Below are 6000 nucleotides of genomic sequence, written 5' to 3'. Positions count from 1 at the left end.
TCAACTCAGCACTCACCCAGATTCTCACAATCCAACACTCCTCAGTTTTAATTACAATCCTTTTAATATCTGCATGCAACTAAAAGAATTAAAATTAAAAATAACTACCTTGCTTTTTTTCTACACAAGTTTAATTACGTTGATTAATGTTGTCTACTTATTTATCCACACACTATAAGGACAAAAGTACTGGGACACACTGCTTAATTATTGCATTCAACTGTTTCATTCAGTCCCATTGCCACAAGTATATAAAATTAATCACCTAGCCATGCAGTTTGCCTTTACAAGCATTTGTGAAAGAATGGGTTGTTCTAAAGGCTCACTGAATTTGAGCATTGTACTGTAATAGGATGCCACCATTGCAACAAGTCAGTTTGTGAAATTTCTCCCCCCTAGATATTCCACAATCAACTGTGAGTGGTATTATTGAAAAGTGGAAGCATTTAGGAACCACAGCAACTCAGCCATGAAGTGGCAGACCACATACAGTTACAGATCAAGGTCACCTAGTGCTGAGATGCATAGTGATGGAGTGGTAGGCACACTATCACTGGACTCAGGAACAGTGGAACTGTGTTCTGTGGAGTGACAAATCACACTTCTCTATCTGTGAGTCTGATTGATGAGTCTGGGTTTGGTGAATGCCAGGAGAACATTACCTACCTGACTGCATTATGCCAACTGTAAAGTTTGGTAGGAGGGATTTTTTTTGGTAGGAGGTTGTTTTTCAGCTGTTGTCTTAGGCCACTTATTTCCTAAATCTTATAGCTTCAGCATTTTGGACAATTGTATGCTTCCAACTTTTTGGGGACAGTTTCTGGAAGGCCCTTTTCTGTTCCATCATGACTGTACCACTGTCCACAAAGTAAGGACCATAAAAACATGGTTGGGTGAGTTCGGTGTGGAAGAAATTGACTAGGCCACAAAAAGCCCTGACCTGAATCCCACTGAAAACCTTTGGGATTAACTAGAACAGAGGTTGCATGCCAGGCCCTCTCATCCAACATCAGAGTCTAACCTCACAAATGCTCTTCTGGATCACTGGGCAAATATTTCCACAGACCCACTTCAAAATCTTGTAGAAATCCTTCCCAGAAGAGTGGAAGCTGTTATAGCTCCAAAGGGGTGGACCAACTCCATATGAATACCTTTGGATTTAGAATGGGATGTCATAAAAGCTCCTGTATGTGTAAGGTGTAGGTGTTCCAATAATTACATCCATAAGGAGTAGTTTGTTAGGTATCTGTCACCTGAAGAAATGCACATTTTTAAATGTTCATTAAATGTTTGAAAATGGAAAAAAAAAAAGCTGCATTATCTGATGTTGCAGAATGTTTAGTGGGAAATATCCTTAACATGCATTAACTCTCCTAGGAAACCTTGCAAAATGTATTTAATAATGAAATGAATGTTTATAATGAGAGGAGGTAATTGTTTGACAAAAATATGACACCTCTGAGGCCAGGAGATGTGTGTGTGTGTGTGTGTGTGTGTGTGGGTGTGTGGGTGTGTGTGAAAGAGAGAGAGAGAGAGAGTTTTACTATGGTTGAACCATCATGTGAACCATCTGATATCATCAGCTGCTGAGCACTTTGAATTCATTGAGTTTAATTGAACAGGCAGTTTTTGCAGCACATGAGCCTTATTTAAAAGTAAATTAGCCTGCAACTTTAGGTCAGCACAGCATATGATACAGAAGCAAGAGCAAGCATGTTGCCCAACTGACAAACTTGTAAGGTTTTCAAAACATAGGTCATCATCTTTTGTTGTCTTAACTTGTTAGAAGATAAAATCTCATAAAAGATATTTTGTGTTTAAGATTTCAATACTTGCAGCAATTGGCTTCTTACAAGCTTTTGAACAGCAGGTCAGTGTGGCTGAGTGACAGGCTGAACATGGCCACTCTGGTTTGGATCATAAGGTGGGGTACACATTTCCCTGGTGCAGTACTGACATTCTTGCACATGCTTAACCACACCCCAGCCTGCCCAACCTGTTGAGATGTTTGATGGACTGTATGAATGAGTGGTATGTACAAATGTTGTTATTCAGAGATGTAAGAAGGGTGTTATCCAAACATGTCTCTATAAAAACAAGTCATTCAAATCCACTAATTTAATTAGCAGAGGTGTGATAACATCTCTTTTATTTTCTCTAAAATATGTGTCACACACTTTCCAACTCTATGCTACTATGCATCAGCTCTTCAGCAGAGGCTCAGAAAGTCCTCAGCATTTACTCCAGATGCATGGATTGTTCAATTAGCTCAAGCTCAAGCAGGTATAATAGTGAAATCAATTAATCTTGGTGATGCAAAATAATGGCAGAAGTTTTACTTTTAAGAACTGAACTTGTCCATTTGTGGTACATATTTGATATATTCTGCAATGGCTAATGGCAAATGTAATTTATCCACTTTTTTCATGCACTGTAAATACACTGCTGTGTTTGATTTCTGTATCTATGTGTAAAACTCTTGCATACTGCACATTCTAAGAGATTGTGACATATTTTTTTGTAAAACCTGACAAACTGAAAATGTAACAACGATTTGGACATACCAATCGACAGTCAATGAAAGCTTGTTCAAGGTCTATTAAGTTTCTTTCCTGCTCCTCCGTGAGCAGGTGTATTTGTGTGTGTGTCTCCCCTTAGGTTTGTCCTAAATGATGTGTAAACAAAATAAACATTATTCTCAATATCTCGGAGTGCTAAGCAACCTAACGGCTTCCAAATGTGTGTCATCAGTGGTCTGCTGAATCAGAAGGTGAGGTCCTCTAAACGTCTACATTAAGAAATTATAAATTATTACAAAAAAGCAAATTATACATTTTTACCAAAAATAAATAAATAAATAAAGTTATTTCTATGGAAATGGAACCTGCTGTGCACATGAGTTTGTTCACTTGCAGATGTAAGGCCATTACCTGAGTGCTGTAACTGTTGTACACCGTTTATTGTTCTTTTTGCTACCCTTTTGCCCATTTCAGAGAACAGTTCTGTGGGCACTTCACAGTGTACTTTATATGATTCTTATAATATTTTATTTTGATAGGTGTTTATTCTTATATGTTTATGACTTTGTATGTTGCTATTTCGAATAGACAGTACTGCTCACTAAATGTAGTTTGAACCTCACTTGTGTACACGAATAAACTAATTCCGTGAGAAGAACGACCCGGTTTTCCCTTCTGCCCTGGAATCCTGTCTAAAAGTGATAAAGTACGAGCCCTGCCCTAGCCCTGGCCACACCCAAATACCCATAGGCGATTAAACATTTACCACACTGCCCTTAGATTACTTTTTTGTGTGCCTATGTGTCAAAGCAGGTATACTGGGAAGCTGCACTGCACTGTACACTCAGACACACACGCACGCACGCACACACCAGGGCATAAAAGCATTTCTGCATGTAGAGAATGCAGGACTACACACCCTGTAGTAGAGTGAAAGGCCACTCAGTGATGACTAGCATAATGCCTGTGAATGCCAGGTAAATGTGGTGCAATAAATGATAGCGCTACAGAGAATCTATGCTGCCACAGAAATTACTTTCATTAGAAGGGCTTTTTAAATGTGCAGCATTAGTACAATGAATATGCTAACATTTTAATATCAATTTTCATTTGCTATTAGCCAAGGTAGCTTGGTTTGTTTGAACTCTGCCATTAAATGTTATTTTATGATTTCTTTTTTTTTTTGGAACCTGATGACAGTTATCTCTTGAATCACATAGAAACACATTTCTTAAACAAGCAAATAAACAAGCAAGCAAAAAATCTCACTAAATTGAATCCTCAGGCTGCAGTAGACAAACTGCCCATGCTAAGGGATCTTCTGAGGATGAGTCACTCTGAAAGTCAAGATATTAATGCCAGGAGAGTGAAAACCCTGTCTGGATCAAAGCTCACTGTGTTACTGTGTACAGGAACTCCCACACTCCCACACTGAGTGGTTGCTAAGCACAGGGAAACAAACAACGACAGCCGATGTGGTCACGTCTTTATCCAAGACAGGTCTAGTCAAAGACATATTAGGGCTGCCCCTAATCCCATACATACCCATGCTTATTCTTTCCCCCTCTCCTCTCTCTCTCTCTCTCTCTCTCTCTCTCTCTCTCTCTCTCTCTCTCTCTCTCTCTGTTTTTTTTTCTCTCCCTCTGATTGGGTTGTTTGGCATAACTCTAACACTAGGTAATGCTGCATGTTGACATATGAGATGGTAAGGTGAATTCTACTTCCTATGTTGTCTCATGGTGCATCACCTTTCTGTGTTGTCTGGTTGTCGTTTTCCATATTTCCAAGTAAATATTTTCTGCATAAAAACAAAAGCAAAACAAACAAACAAACATATAGACTCTTGTGATCCTGGTCTGGGATTCCGGCATGAACTTCAGATTGGTTTTATGTGGTCTTCTTTTTATTCTTGATTCCTGTATTGTGGGCTATGCAGCAGCTGTAGGCTGCTATGGAATGGCAATCAACAGCCAGTGAGCTCCCAGCATCACAGTGGTACAGTCCTGACAATACAGAAGCCAGTGAAAGTGCAGCCACAAGGATTTTGGAGGGGTCAAAAGATTTTTCAGTGTGCACTCAATAATTATGTGCTAAAAGGTGTTTCCTGTTTGATCGCAATATTTATGTGTGTGTGTGTGTGTGTGTGTGTGTGTGTGTGTGTGTGTGTGTGTATCACTTGAGTGACCAGTGTGCATCACTTTCCTCCCCTTTGGTATTGCCATACACTGTTCTGTGCTTGTGATAATGTAGCACACAGCACCCACCTAGTCAAGTGAAAGGAAAGGAGAGCACCGTTTCTTTACCATGCTACAGGTGCATGGTGCTGTATGTGGCAGGTGTATTTTAGACTTTGAGACAGTAAGAAATCTGCCCTGTTCACTTACAAATTTTGCGCTCTCCAAACATCTTACATATTCTATGTTAGAAAGAATGGGTCATGAAGTAGAAGCACACACACACACACACACACACACACACACACACACACACACACACACACACACACATACACACACATAAAGAATACTTATCAATTGTTGCAGTGTTCACTCGCTTAGTTTAATCCTAGCATAAAAGGTCAAAACTCAACATGGGCTGCAAAAATCTGCTGAGGACTGATCAAATAATTCTTTACCAAAAGCAAGCCAAAGAACCAAACCACCATTAGTCACACTCATGCTTTGTGTGTGTGTGTGTGTGTGTGTTGGGGGAGGTGTGTGTGTGGGTGGATATGTAGATAGGTGTGTACAACTGTATACTATTTAACTATGTACTGCAATTTTTCACTGGGTGATGTTATTCCTCCTTGCCTGTTCATGTATTCTCTTGCAAAACAGTCATCGTTCACTGACATAGAGTGGTTGAGAGATTTTAAGATATTCTTGCAAACAGGTCACATTCTGCAAACTGGCAACACCCATGCAAACACACACACACACACACACACACACACACACACACACACACACACACACAACACATCTTTTGTATGGTGCAGGTAAAGGGCATTCATATATCATAAGTTTGAAGAAAGAAGGTGGACACGTTCTGTCAGCAACAGCTTTACCAGTGACTTGCTACAATATAAACTCAGCATTCCTTTTGTATGCTAAGCTGTGCGTTTTGGATACTCTAAGCATGTCTAAAATTATTTTGAAATATACATTTCCACAAAGTACAACTCTGTCACTAGCCCCAGACTCTTCTCATTGTAGCCCAATCTATACTAACTGCATTGACCTAACCATCATTCTTTTTCTAAAAAGCAGTATTTTAACATACAGTCGTTATTTCAGCCATGGTTCTGGTGCACTGTAGAAATGCCCTGGGGCATGCAGAGGCAGGGATTTTGCACTGTTCAAAAGAAGTAAAGGGTTCTCTCAAATTTTCTTTCTTATTTTCTTTCTGTCGAACCGCCTACAGTGAAGGAAGAGGTGATGTGACTAGATTTCAAAAGACTAATCACAAAGACTAGGGCATT

Source organism: Electrophorus electricus, chromosome 7, assembly GCF_041902795.1.
Source record: "Electrophorus electricus isolate QZ-2024a chromosome 7, ASM4190279v1, whole genome shotgun sequence".
NCBI classification, from domain to species: Eukaryota; Metazoa; Chordata; class Actinopteri; order Gymnotiformes; family Gymnotidae; genus Electrophorus; species Electrophorus electricus.
Note: the sequence above shows the minus strand (reverse complement) of the source record.